The sequence below is a fragment of the Lathyrus oleraceus genome, chromosome 1, assembly GCF_024323335.1.
Source record: "Lathyrus oleraceus cultivar Zhongwan6 chromosome 1, CAAS_Psat_ZW6_1.0, whole genome shotgun sequence".
NCBI classification, from domain to species: domain Eukaryota; kingdom Viridiplantae; phylum Streptophyta; class Magnoliopsida; order Fabales; family Fabaceae; genus Lathyrus; species Lathyrus oleraceus.
This window is the reverse complement of record NC_066579.1, coordinates 420790253-420804191: the sequence shown is the minus strand read 5'-3', so window position 1 is coordinate 420804191 and position 13939 is coordinate 420790253. Positions and strand designations below refer to the sequence as shown.

The following is a 13939-nucleotide window of genomic DNA, read 5'->3' as shown; positions in this document are numbered from 1 at the left end:
CATACAAACAGAAGGGGTGAGATGTCATAATTATATAAAGGAAAGCATGATAATAAGTAAGCATTAGATTATCACATGTGCATTATCCATTCCATAACACAATTCCATATAATCCACACAATGATTATTCACACATAATAGCAACATAACAACCATCCAACATAATAACAACATAATTAACCATCCAACACAATAACCAATGCAACCAATGTACAATGCAATGATACTCGAATACTCGACTCAATACATGTGATACCAATACATGAACGCTCATGTTCATCGCTTCGATCCTTACCTCCTAGGATCAAAGTCACCAATTCGTTACTATCACATCCAATAATGTCTCACTGATTCCATCACCTCTGAAATCAGCTACCGCCCCAAACACAATGAGATTTAAGGCTCGCCAACGACTGACCATTTGTCCAACAACGTGAATGCATGCAATATATTATACATGCAACAACAACATCATGCATAATGACCCACCACCAAAATCAATGTACACCGCCAATATTGGTCATCACGCATCAATGCATGTTATACAACTCAACAACATCATCATACAACATAACAAACAACAACACATGCCTTTAAGGTTATGTCATACCATCGCATAAACATTTCAATGCATATCAACACCATCACATAGAAAAATATTCATTTTCAGGTAATGAAACCAATTTTAAACGACAGTACACGTTCTTAGCTTTCCGACGCTTCAAACGGAATCAGACACTCGGAACAAAAGTTATGAATTTTTAAAGTTTTTAAGAAAATACTTCCAGTGTATCCGATTACCCCAAAACCAATAACCAGTTACACTACATCTAGTAGTGCAACCCACACTATCACACACACACACGGTAACCGGTTACCCAAAAACTAGTAACCAATTACTCCCCCTTTCCAGCCCCTACGTGGCCTCTGTTACATAGGGTAACCGGTTACCCAAAAACTTGTAATTGGTTACACCCTCTAATTTTTGCTCGAAAACATGTTTTTAGGCAGTGTAACCGGTTACTCCAATTCAGTTAACCGATTACACTGTTGCAGAAACACTTTTCTGCAACTTTTTCAAAACGAAAATCACCTATTACTCATCCCAAAACCCTAATTATCTCACAAATCATTTATACCATATTTCAACACAAAAATCACTCTTCCAAAGTTCAAAAACCCAACTTATTTACACCAAAAACATTCATAACTCAATTCCGACTCTGACCCGAAACAACATCAATCACACAGTATTGACAATAACCAATCTAATCAATTTTATGATTCTAACAACAATTATTCATCATTCACACAATTCAACAACTAATAATATCACCATGATCATGAACATAGAGAAGAAAAATACAAAACCTACATGGCATAATCTACCCACCATCATCATGTTAACCCTTAGATAATTAGAACCTCACCCTTACCTTAGAGTTCCTAGCAATAGATTCTTTGACCTTCAACAATGGTGAATTCTCCCCTTGAGCTATAGCCTCTTTTTCTCTCTTTCTCAGCTTCTTCTCTTTTCTCCCAAATGATACATCCTCTCATTTTCTATCCCACGATCCCATTTTCTATTTTTATTTTTTTATTATAATTCTAATTATTTCATTAACTTATTACTATCATCACTAATTTCTTAATAATAATAATAATAATAATAATATTAATAATAATAATAATAAAAATAATAATAATAGTAATCCACTCAATTAACTAATTAAATTAATATTCACCTAATATTAACGAATTAAATTAAATAATAACTAAAATAGTTAATTAGTTTTACTCACCACACCACCCTTTCTACACTTTTGCTCACACACTCCCCAAGACCTTAATTTCTAAGATAACTACCCCACACCAAGGGTACACAACACATTAAAACACCAATCAACACAACACAACCACAACTATCACATAATTAAATTACGAAAAAATAATTTAAATAAAATTGAGGCGTTACAACTCTTCCCCATTTAGAACATTTTCGCCCTCGAAAATTACCTGATGTGAACAACTCTGGATACGACTCTCACATTATGCTTTCCAAATCCTAAGTCATATTTCCTCTGGCAGCGCCTCCCCATAATACCTTCACGAGAGCTATCTCTTTTCCTCTCAACTATTTCAGTTCTTGATCATCAATCATTATAGGCAGAGCCTCAACTATAAGGTTATCCCTCGTATAAACATCATCCATCAGAATATTATGCGACGGATCTGGAACATACTTCCGAAATTATGAAACATGGAACACATAATGTAGATTTGACAAATTTGGTGGCAATGCAACTATATAAGCAACAGGTCCAACTCGCTTGGATATCTGATACAAACCAATAAGCCTAGGAGTAAGCTTCCTCGACTTTAAAGCACGTCCCTACACTGGTCACCAGAGCGACTCTCAAGAATACATGGTATCCCTCTTGAAACTCAAGATCCTTTCTCCTCTTATCATGGTAGCTTTTCTGCATATTCTACGAAGCTTTCATCTTCTCCCGAATCAGCTCACCTTCTCAGTAGTCTATTGGACAATATCAAGTCCAAGCACTACACTCTCACCAGATTCATGCCAACACAAAGATGTTGTACACCTTAGACCATACAAGGCTTCAAAAGGTGCCATTCCAATACTATAATGGAATCTGTTATTATACGTGAACTCAATCAACGACAATTGACCATCCCAAGCACCTCTTTGCTCGAGAACACAAGCTCTCAACAAGTCCTCTAATGATTGAATGGTCCTCTCTGTCTGACCATTGGTCTGCGGATGATAAGTTGAACTCAACCTCAGCTTCGAACCCAAAGCTTCCTGTAAACTCTCCCAAAATCTGGAAGTGAACCTCAGATATCTATCCGACACAATACTCAATGGAACTCCATGCAACTTGACAATCACACGAATATATGTCTATGCCAACTTCTGCATAGAAAAACTGATGTTAATCGAAATAAAATAGTCTGACTTCGTCAGTCTATCAACAATTACCCAAATGATATCATGCCCTCTCGGAGTATTCAAAAAACCAATCATAAAATCCATAGAAATGTCCCATTTCCACTTTGGAATATCCAATTATTGCATCAATCCTGCAGGTTTCTGATGTTCAACCTTTGACTTCTGACAAGTCAAACAAGCATAAACAAATTGAGCCACATCTCACTTCATTCCAGACCACCAAAAGATATTCTTTAGATCCTGATACATCGTAGTAGCTTCTAGATGAACACTCAAGCTACTTCAATGACCTTCTTCTAAAATCATCTTCTTCAACTCAGCTTTGTCAGGAATACAAATTTTGTCTCTGAACTTCAACACACCTCGTTCATCCACTTTGAAATCATTACTTTTAGTCTGATTACTTCCAACCATCAAGTCCACCAACTTCACATCCAACTTTTGACTCTCTTTAATATTATTAAGAAAATCATTGTTGATCTTCAGCATTCCCAACATCAACACTACAGTGGCAGCTCATAGACCAAACTCATGTCTCTGAACTGTTCAATCATTTCTAACTCTATAACCATCATAGAAAACATATGCAAAGACTTCCGACTAAAAGCATCAGCCACGACATTCGCCTTACCGGGATGAAAAATTAAGCCACAGTTATAATCCTTTAAAAATTCCAACCATATGTGTTGTCTCATATTCAATTCCTTCTAATCAAACAAGTATTTCAAACTCTTATGATCACTAAACACTTCAAATTTGGAACCATAGAGATAATGCCTCCAAATTTTCAACACGAACACCACCGCAGCCAACTCCAAAACATGAGTAGGATAGTTTCTCTCACGAATCCTCAACTATCATGAAACATAAGCCACAACCTTTCCATCTTGCATTATCACACCACTTAAACTCATCAATGACGCATAGCAATACACCATAAATGGTTTACTCGGTCCAGGTACAATCAAAACTGGATATGTAGTCAACCTTTTCTTCATCTCTACGAAACTGTTCTCACAATGAACGTCCCACATAAACAGTTTACCTTTGTAGGTCAACTGAGTTAACAAAAGTGCAAACTTGGAAAAGCCTTCAATAAACATAAGGTAATAACCAGTCAAGCCCAAAAAGCTTCTAATCTCTGTCACCAACTTTGGAGCCTCCCATTGTCGAACTGCATCTACCTTGGATGGATCCACAACAATACCACCACCTGAAATAACATGACCAAGAAAGCTAACCTCTTTCAACCAGAATTCACACTTCGACAACTGAGCATAAAGCTTATTCTCCTTCAACACTTACAATATAACTCGCAAATGCTCAGCATGTTCTTCTTCTGATTTAGAATAGATCAAAATTTCATCAATAAATACCACAACAAAACGATCCAAGTAAGTCTGAAATATACGATTCATGTACTCCATAAATACTCTGGGTGCATTAGAAACATCGAACGAAATCAACATATACTCATAGTGTCCATAACGAGTTCTAAACACCGTGTCTTGTACATCTTCATCCTTCACTCTGATCTGGTGGTAACCTGACCCCAAATCAATTTTACTAAACACATGTGCACCCAGCAACTGATCCATCAAGTCATTTATTCTCGGAAGTGGATACTTGTTCTTAATCGTCACTTTATTCAACTGCCGTAATCCATATACAACCTCATGCTACTGTATTTCTTATTTACCAACAACACAAGAACTCCCCAAGGCGAAACACTTGGTCTCATAAGCCTCTTATATAGAAAATCTTCTAATTGGTTCTTCAACTCTTCTATCTTAGATGCATACATCATGTGTGGTGCCATGGAAACAGATTTGGTACCAGGAACAATATCAATAGAAAACTCCACCTCTCTCTCTGGAAGTACATCTGAAATGTCATCTGGAAACACCTCTGAAAAATCCTGCACTACTTGTAGTTCATCAACCACTTCCTGACTCTTAGAAGATAACGCTGCAAACAACGCAAACACCTGAGCTTCCTCTTCCAAGAGCTCCTTAAACTCTCTAGTAGACAAGAAACCAGCTTCTTCCTTCTCATCAGGAGTAAGAAACCGCACCGACTTGTTATAACAATTGATATAAACATGATTAAACTTCAACCAGTTCATCCCCAAGATAACATCAAGATTTTCCAAAGGCAAGCCAATAAGATCAATGCTAAAATCTTTATCAAAGATTAGCAGAGGGAAATTCAAACAAACTGAAGTAGTAGTCACCAAACCTTTAGCGAGAGTTTCGATAACCATTTCTCCACTCATAGAAGACACATCAAGGCCTAGCCTTTTCACACAGTCAGCAGCAATAAAATAATGAGTTGCACCAATATCAATAATAGAAATCAAATGAGTATTATTAATATAACACATACCTATGATCAACCTATCATCACTGGAAGTTTGAGTCCCTATCAAAGCGAACACATTTCCTCCATTTGAAGCTTGCTTAAGCTTTGGGTAATGAGTGCTGATATGTCCTGGTTCACCATAGTTGTAACAAGTCACCACATTCTCTTTAAAATCAACAACCTGATGTCTTGACTAACCACACTTATAGCACTTCTTTACATCACTCATGCATTCACTGACACGACGACCCAACTCACAGCACCTATAGAACTTAAGAGGGTTAGGAGCACCTCCCCCACTTTGCCTTTTACCATCAACAATTCTCTGTTTACCTTTATAATTTAGAGCATTGTATGGCTTCCCACAGTTTAGATTTTGCTTTCCTCTTTTCTCGCTCATCCCCTTGTAGTGAGCCGATCGAGCCTTACTATCATCCCCGTAAATTCTACAGTTGTTCACCAACTCTAGAAAACTCATGATATGCTGTTATCTAATCGCCTGCTTAATCTCAAGACGCAAACCATTCTCGAATTTGATACACTTTGAGAACTCAGCAGTCGCCTCACAGTAATTAGGGTAAAACTTAGCAAGTTCCACAAATCTGGAAGCATACTTAGTAACCAACAAGTTACCCTACTTAAGCTCCAAAAACTCAATCTCATTCTTCCCACAAACATCCTCAGGAAAGTACTTTCTAAAAAATTTCCTGCAAAATACAACCCAAGTTACAACTCCAGCTGCAACATCCAACACCTGACGAGTGTTGATCCACCAATCATCAGCTACCTCAACTAACATATGCGTACCAAACCGCACCTTTTGTGCTTCAGAGTAATTCATCGCTCTGAAAATCCTCTCAATCTCCCGAAGCCAAGTCTACGCTCCATTAGGATCATACCTACCCTTGAAATTACGTGGATTGTTTCTCTAGAACTTCCCCAAATATCGAAACTCGTTGTTCCCACCAAAGTTAGGTTGATTCTTCACAACCTGAGCAACAACCTGCAAAGAAGTAGCAATAGCATCATCATTTCTTCTAGCCATTTTCTGTTTCACAACAACAACAACAATAATGCCTAAAGAGACAACATTGACAGTATTCAACTATCACACCATACCGACTCAACAACTTGGTCGGACAGACTGACCTGCTATGATACCACTATGTAACACCCTAAATTTCCCCCGCATAAATTTAAAATATTTATCATAGTAAAACAAATCAACGTGAAATTTAGGATGTCACACTACAACATACAATCAACTTACTCAATCGAAAAGACATGTAACATTTTACAGTTATAAAAATAGTAGTAATAACCACATGTCTGAATGTTAACTTTTATTAAATCGCAGAGGAACAATAATAACAAACAATTAACTCAACGTATCCAACATCAACATAACATATTATATAATAAATTTTAAAATATAAAGAAAGACACAATGTTCTAATTCCCTAGTGTTACACATCAGAGCAGACCCAAACACAAAAATAAAACGGAAAACTTCATCTTCCACTCACATTTGAGCTCCTACTGCGGATTATCTGCATGTTACCCACGCAGAGGAAACATTCAAACAGAAGGGGTGAGATACCATGATTATATAAAGGAAATCATAATAATAAGTAAGCATTAGATTATCACATGCACATCACCCATTCCACAATACAATTCCACATAATCCACACAACGACTATTCACACATAATAACAACATAACAACCATCCAACATAATCAACCGTCCAATATAATAACTAATACAACCAATGTACAATGCAATGTGACTCAACGACTCGACTCAATGCATGTGGTACCAATATATGAACACTCAGGTTCACCGCTTCGATCCACACCTCCTAGGATCAAAGTCATCAATTTGTTACCATCACCTCTGATAACGTCTCACTGATTCCATCACCTTTGAAATCAACTATCGTCCCAATCCACACAATGTGATTTGAGGCTCACCAACGATTGACCATTTGTCCAAGAACATGAATGCATGCAACATATTATACATGCAACAACAATATCATGCACAATGATCTACCACTATAGTCAGTGTACATCGCCAATATTGGCCATCATGCGTCAACACATATTATACAACTCAACAACATCATCATACAAAATGACAAGCAACAACACATGCATTTAAGGTTATGTCATACCACCACATAAACATTTCAATGCATATCAACACCATCACATAGAAAAATATTCATTTTCAGATACTGAAACCAATTTTAAATGACAGTACATGCTCTCAGCTTTCTGACGCTTCGAACGACACTCGAATCAGACACTCAGAACAAAAGTTATGAATTTTTAAAGTTTTTATGAAAATACTTCCAATGTAACCGAATACCCCGAAACCAATAACCGGTTACACTACATTCAGTAGTGCAACCCACACGATCAGACACACATGGTAACCGTTTACCTAAAAATTGGTAACCGGTCACACCCCCCCTTTCCAGCCCCTACGTGACCTCTGTTACACAGGGTAACTGGTTACCCAAAAACCTGTAACCGGTCACACCCTTTAATTTTTGCCCCAAAACGTGTTTTTAGGCAGTATAACCGGTTACTCCAATTCAGATAAGTGATTACATTGTTGCAAAACAACTTTTCAACAGCTTTTTCAAAACTAAGATCACCTATAATTCATCCCCAAACCCCATTTTTCTCACAAATCGTTTATAACACATTTCAACACGAAATTCATTTTTCCAAAGTTCAAAAACTCAACTTATTTACACAAAAAACATTCATAACTCAGTTTCGAATCTGACCCGAAACAACATGAATCACACAACATTGACAATAACCAATCCAATCAATTTTATGATTCTAACAACAATAATTCATCATTGACACAATTCAACAATTAACAATATCACCATCATCATGAACATAGAGAAGAAAAACACAAAATCTACATGGTATAATCTACTCAACATCATCATATTAACCCTTAGATAATCAGAACCTCACCCCTACCTTAGAGTTCCTAGCAATAGATTCTTTGACCTTCAACGATGGTGAATTCTTCCCTTGAGCTCTATCCTCTTCTTCTCCCTTTTTAAACTTCTTCTCTTTTCTCCCAAATGATACATACCCTTAGTTTCTATTCCGCAATCCTCTTTTCTATTTTTATTTTTATTATAAATCTTATTATTTCATTAACTTATTATTATTATCACTAATTTCTTAATAATAATAATAATAATAATAATAATAATAATAATAATAATAATAATCCACTCAATTAACTAATTAAATTAATATTCATCTTATATTAACTAATTAAATTAAATAATAACTAAAATAGTTAATTAGTTTTACTCACCACACCACCCTTTCTACATTTTTGCTCATACACTCCCCAACACCTTAATTTTTAAGGCAATTACCTCACACCAAGGATACACAACACATTAAAACATCAATCAACACAACACAACCACAACTATCACATAATTAAATTATGAAAAATAATTTAAATAAAATCGGGGCATTACACACCACTTTATTAGGAATCGTGTTGAAAAAGGGGAATGTGTACTTGAGTTTGTGTCTTCAGTTAATCAACTCTAAGACATTTTTACTAAAATCTCTCCCCGGGGAAAATATATTTTTCATAAGAACTGAGTTAGGAATCTTAAATCATTCATGCATGGATTAGTATGCTAATTGTTTATCCTCATTCTTCTTCCTCTATTTACCAAAATGATAATATGTGATCTATATGCTTTGTTGTTTCCATCCTTTTTTATTATGCCAAAATGGGAGAAGTAGAGTACACTCTCCATCCATGTGAGAGGGATTTTAACCACTCCAAATATTATCTCTGTATTTTTAGGTATGGATCCACGTGCTTGCATGTATGGTGCTAATGATCCCGATATTGTTGATTGTCTTGGTGTTTTATAATGACAATTCCAATACTTGTTGAAGTCAATGGTGATATCTTTCCAACTCTATGATGAAGGTGATTAACTTTAAAATATATCAAGCCTCATCAAGTAGAAGATTCAAGGTTCTAGTGAAGTTTTTATATGATCGGTGTGTCATACCCTAAAATTTACCTTACTTTTTCATCTGACCCATGGCTCATTTCATCTGCATGTTCATATGCTCTAATCATCCATCATAAGATATACATTCATAATTGCATACACATCATTGATTCAAAAGTTCTTTCTATTTATGACATAAAGATTGGATTATTGTCAATTGGATGGGCAAGTCTCATGGGGTAGGGTTTACTTCCATGACATATATGGGGATCAAACCTTTGGGATTATATTACACTTGACTTAGGAGGATCACATTTTTGGATCAAGTCTTGTAAGAAACCCTAGTGTTAGTCTAGGCATTTTGGTTATGTGGGTTACATAATGGATTGAAGAATTTGGAAGTGATGGACAAGTTTGACTTTGGTAAACAAAGTCGGCCATATAAGGTTGACTTTTTGTTGACCAATTTCATTTTGAGACCTTTTACATGATAGTATTGGACTGCTTGTTCTATGGATTCAATTCATTTCAAGGGTTCATTATTATTCAAAGCATTCAAGTTCAATTCAATTTCAAATTTTCAAATGCAATTCGGAGGAAAAAATGTGTTTCTTAGAATGCAAGTCACATACTACAATTCAAGGGTCAAATCTCATTACAAACATTCCAAGTTTCATTACAAGATATTCAAATCCAAATTCTATACAAAAATACCCATTGTTGACCTAAAGTTGATTTTGGTCAATTGTTGACTTTTTGGTCAACATTTGACCAAAGTCAAACTAACTACCCTAACCCCTAAATCCACTTTGGTCTTCCCTTTCCAAGATTTTCTTCATTCATGCCCTGATTTGCCAAAAGCTTTCATGATCTATATGGTTCCATGCCATTTTTGTTCCATTTCTTAAAACCTTGCCACCACCATGCTTAAGCCATCTCCAAACCTTGCCATCCCATACCAAATACCATGAGCAGACCAACCCTATAGCAAATACAGTAAAAAAACCTCAATCAAACAAACCATGACAACAATATATATAAAACACATTACACCAATAGTTCAAAACCAACCTAGCATCCAAGTTGATGGCTAACATACATAATAACCATTGATTGATTTGATTCACTAACCTAGATGTTAACAATCACAGTTCCACAATTCAAAAAGAGATGCATTTGCATAAATTAATCCTATTGACAATACCAGTCTAATCCTACAGAACTCACTAATATAGTACAAGCTCCTAACCAATTTCTAATGCCACATTTCAGTTCATCACCAATTAACCAAGCTAAGTGTTTCCATCCCAATTAAATCATTAACTGCAACTATGAATACTAATGATTGATTAACAATTCCATTGATTTAAAAGGGCCTATGGCAGTTCAAGCTCTGAAGCAATGCAATTTCATATAACAGTTCAAGCAACTAATATTCATCAAATCTCCATAGCAGTTCAGTTAACATTCAGTTTGGTTTCAAAACCAACATCAATCATATAGTAGAATAACACAATCCCATTAACATTGCTAATTCAACCTACTATCATTAGTATCATCTTTTTTTAAGAAACTGACATCAACTAACCATAACTAATGTTCAACATCAAACCAATTGGCAACATGCATCATAATATAACAAGTATCACAATTTAGCACATCAATAACAACATGACATCTCAACTCAATTTCAAACCAACTAAACATTGCATTCAACAACTCAATGAGTATTAAATTCTTAATCACCAGATTTTTTCATCCTTAATAACAGGGCATTTTAATCATAACAATTTCACTAACAAAAACATCTTAACAAGTTCATTTTTCTAACACTAAGCATCACAATTAGCTGACATTTCATAATTGCAGCATAACAGATTTCATAATTCACTAATCCCATTTTACTAACATTTTTCTAATTAGCCCTAACTAACTATTTTTACTAACAGTTGCAGTTCAACTCACTCCATCCAATTAGCACACAACTAACTTATGACAGTTGCTATCTCTAACTGTCAACTGACCAAACTGCAACTAACTGCAACTAACTGAACACTTCACACTAACCCATCTCAGTTCATTAACACTAATCTCCTAACTAACTAACAGAGAAACTTAACTTTGCTAACTGCTAACTAACTAACACTCAATTCAAACACTTCAAATAAACTGATTCAACTCATAGTAACCAACTCTAACAACATTTCATAGTGTTATTAACCTCTAACTAATCTACCCCCCAATTTCACTCAAACTAATTGTGCCCTAAACAGTTAGGGACTCAATCCCTATAAATCCCCCCACTCTTCAATTCATCAACAATGATCATCGTTGTACGAAACTCACAGAAAATTCTCACTCTCTCAATCACTCTGAAATTCTCTCTCTATCTGAACTCTCTTAAACTCTATCACTCTTCCCTCACGCAATCAACAACAACACAGAGTAAGAAATTTCCACCTACGGACTACCCATTGAAGAATAAGAAGAAGAAATCTAAAGGCAAAACAAGGGATTCGGAACTTTACCTGGATATTCTCTGGTCTTCATCCTTAGAAACATACCAAGGTGAGCCACGACCTTGTAGGTTGGTTACACTTTATTACTTCTACTTGCTTCTAAACATATACCTCAATGTATAGTAGGTTGAGGGGAATCAAATACCCAAGGTTGTGTGGCTTGATTCCCCCTCTTTGATGGTTTAATTTTGGTTTTTAAATGTTAGGGTTCTTCAAAGGAAATTCTTGCAAGAAAGGGAAAGAGGAGGCTGAGAGGGCCAGGATTATGGTGGTTTGAGGCTCATCTGGAACGCTCTGCCGCCTCTGGAGTGAAGGTGTGATTTCCAGTGGTAAAGGCATGTTTGAGAGAGGGTTAAGCCAATAGGATGAAATGAATTAAAATTATGATCATAACGTTCCCTTGCCCTTGCACGTTGGGCCTAACCCCAATATAACACTGGGCCCATGGTTTCTTGATCAAATACACCCCTAATCCACTAATGCACCCCTACCGAACTCAGCAAGTAAATGGTTTAGCAACGTCGGCCACAACACCTTTGCTTAACATACTCCCTCTTTTTGCACATTGCACCCCAATTTTCCTATTCAATTTTTTAAATCTCTTGTTTTTATTTTTAATATCCTTTTTAGTTAATCCTTTTTAATGCATTTTTGCTAAGTCTTTTCAAAATATTCCAATACTTTTAATACATTTCATTCTGAAAAATACTTTGAAAATTAAATAATAATTCATTTAGATTTTCATTAGAATTTAAGTTTGATTAGTTTTAGGATAAATTTCAATTAGATTTTTAGAAACTAGTACACATGTTATATTAGATTTTTTATTAGAATTTTAGTTTAATTTAAAAAATTAATAGGTGTTAGCATTGTAATTTCTTCATTATTTTAATCCTTTAAATAAAATCCATGTGCTTTCATACCTTTATCATAAGCCTCAGTGATTTGATTGATCAAAGTCAATTTTGATCTATTAACCACTTCACATTTTATCTGATTCACTTATCCAGTCAAGTGATCATAAGTCTCTTGATCATTTGATAAGATTATATCTCTGCACTTGCATCACACTGGATTCTATTTCAAACACAAGTTCAAGACATCATGCAAGACCTCAAGGCTGAAGACTCTGGACATCCAAGCACAAGAAAAAGATTCATTTTCAACATTTGATAGTTATGATGTGAATTATACGCCGCGAGCCTTAAGCGACGAAGAAGAATGAAAGGGATTATTCCTATCCTTGTTCTGAGTATATTTGGGTAAGGGGTGTAGGCCCTAGTTATTCAAAGCATCACCTTCGGTCATAGACTTTAGTGCAATTCAAATCAAATGATTGTTAAGTATTCTTCTCCATGAACAATATCTCCATATTGCAACAATCTTCATCAACAATAAACTTCTCTTTGGACCAAATACATACACTTTCTTTGAAATCCATACACTCTTTGGGATAATCACCTCATGGCTAAACACCCATCTCTGAATCAAACACTTCATGCATTTCCCTGTGGAGTCTCATGCTCTGGAAAACCTCATGCATTGCCCCGTGGAGCTTCATGCTCTGAAAACTTTCATGCATTTCCCTGTGGAGCCACATGCTCTGGAAACTCTCATGCATTGCCTTATGAAGCCTCATGCTCTAGAAACTCTCATGCATTTCCATGTGGAGCCTCATGCTCTAGAAAAACTTCATACATTATCCCGTGGAGCTTCATGCTCTGGCAACCCCCTTTTGTAGGTCTTGGTCCTTGGATCTAAGAAAAAAATCCTACAACTCTGCATTGGCCACACCACCTATTGGTTAATGAAACACTCTTTAGTTCAGACATACCTATCTATGGGTTCAAACAACACAATCCTGGTTCAAACCATACTTTCACCACATTCAAGCAACACTTTCCTCGTTTCACTATTTCTTTTACAACTCAAACAACACTTTTGCAATTCAAGCAACTCTTTTTTATTTTATCACACAAACTTTTTCAAAACAATGTTCTTTCTTTTCATAAAAGAACTGTTATGATCAATTCCTTAGGAGTCAAACTAAATTCTTA

At 35.7% G+C, this 13939-nt stretch overlaps 1 long non-coding RNA gene across 1 annotated transcript; it reads right to left on the bottom strand.

Moving 5' to 3' along the window:
- Positions 1 to 9953: 9953 nt before the first annotated feature.
- LOC127078409 (uncharacterized) lies at positions 9954 to 12263 on the bottom strand. Its single transcript, XR_007787857.1, has 2 exons — positions 11892 to 12263; positions 9954 to 10345 (listed from the first exon to the last, which is right to left on the bottom strand). It is a non-coding gene; the product is annotated as an uncharacterized LOC127078409 (long non-coding RNA).
- Positions 12264 to 13939: the final 1676 nt, after the last annotated feature.